The following is a 1,890-nucleotide window of genomic DNA, read 5'->3' as shown; positions in this document are numbered from 1 at the left end:
TTTTATTTCTCATGCCACCACACTTGCACCTCAAATTTTCCCTGCCAATGACAAAGAACCATGGCTTGTTGATTTTTTTGCCCCTTGGTGTCCACCATGTCGAGCTTTACTGCCAGAGTTAAGAAGAACATCAAGTCTGGGAACCAGCAGTTAGCGTAATGGCTATGTCGCTGGACTCCCACGTAGTCGACCGCGGTTCGAGTCCCAGACCCGGTGGCTTAAACTCACGCCGGGCGCGTGTGCGTGCGTGCCCAAGATCCCGAGAGGAGAATGGAGGAGAAGGGATTGCGGCATGACCATCCCCCCTGGGGGGTGATTTCTCGCTTTCTGTCTCTATGTCTCTCTCTGTCTGTCTGGCGAGCGCATGCACCCTATAGCGAAAATCTCTCCAAAAAAAAAAAAAAGAGAGAGAAGAACATCAAGTCTTTTTTATGGTCAGCTTAAGTTTGGTACACTAGATTGTACAATTCACGAAGGACTCTGTAACATGTATAACATTCAGGCTTATCCAACAACAGTGTATTCAACCAGTCCAACGTTCATGAGTATGAAGGACATCACTCTGCTGAACAGATCTTGGAGTTCATAGAGGATCTTATGAATCCTTCTGTGGTCTCCCTTACACCCACCACTTTCAATGAACTAGTTAAACAAAGAAAACATGACGAAGTCTAGGTGGTTGATTTCTACTCCCCATGGTGTCATCCATGTCAACTCTTAATGCCAGAATGGAAAAGAATGGCCTGGACATTAGCTGGGCTGATCAATGTGGGCAGTATTGACTGCCAACAGTATCATTCTTTTTGTGCTCAAGAAAATGTTCAGAGATACCCTGAGATAAGATTTTTTCCTCTGAAATCAAATAAAACTTATCAGTATCATAGTTACAATGGTTGGAATAGGGATGCTTACTCCCTATGAATCTGGGGTCTGGGATTTTTACCTCAAGTGTCCATAGATCTAACACCTCAGACTTTTAATGAAAAAGGTTTACAAGGGAAAAATCATTGGGTGGTTGATTTCTATGTTCCTTGGTGTGGACCTTGCCAAAATTTTGCTTCAGAGTTTGAGCTCTTGGCTAGGATGATTAAAGGAAAAGTGAAAGCTGGAAAAATAGACTTTCAGGCCTATGTTCAATCGTGCCAGAAAGCTGGTATCACAGCCTATCCAACTGTTAAATTTTATCGGTATGAAAAAACAAAGAGAAATATTTGGGAAGAGCAAATACATGCCAGAGATGCAAAAACCATTGCTACCTTAATACATGACAAATTAGAAGCACTCCAAAATCAAGGAAAGAGAAATAAGGTAAGGACTAAGCCTAGAAGTGACTTTGGCAAAAGTTATCAAAATGTATTCTTTGTACACATTACCTATATGAATAGATAGATAAAGCTTAAAAAGTGCTAAGATAGTTGAAAATTTCTCCTATGAGAAATATGACAATTGGAATGTAGCTTTTATTGATAAATACTTAAATGCTTAAATTTTTGGACAAAACTCTTTAATAAAAATAATGACTATGATTATGAGCAAAACTTGACTACAAATATTCATAGCTGCATTATTTGCAATAGCAAAAATGAAAACTACAGTGTCTACCAATTGATGAATGAATAAACAAAATGTGATATATCTTATGAATGGATTATTTTTTAGCCATAAGCAGAAACGAAGTAATGATCTATGCTGCAACATAGATGAAAGACTGAAAGACTGGAGGACATAAAAGCATTAAAAATTGTTATGGATACTGGTGACAAAGTGCAAGGAGAGTGGGAGAAGGGAGGAGTGCTAGAAGGGAAATTTGGGAAGTAAGAGACTTGGAGAATTAAGACATTTGTGTTACACAGATATGGTTTGTTGCCTGTTTGGAGATGCCATGTATAG

General features: G+C 39.2%; 1 pseudogene; it reads left to right on the top strand.

Annotated features, from left to right (window-relative positions):
* The first annotated feature begins 96 nt into the window (after window positions 1–96).
* LOC102503364 (dnaJ homolog subfamily C member 10 pseudogene) lies at window positions 97–1,683 on the top strand (annotated as a pseudogene).
* The last annotated feature ends 207 nt before the right edge of the window (window positions 1,684–1,890 follow it).

The sequence above is a fragment of the Tupaia chinensis genome, unplaced genomic scaffold (assembly GCF_000334495.1).
Source record: "Tupaia chinensis unplaced genomic scaffold, TupChi_1.0 Scaffold000243_1, whole genome shotgun sequence".
Classification (NCBI taxonomy): Eukaryota; Metazoa; Chordata; class Mammalia; order Scandentia; family Tupaiidae; genus Tupaia; species Tupaia belangeri.
This window is presented reverse-complemented; position numbering and strand designations above follow the sequence as displayed.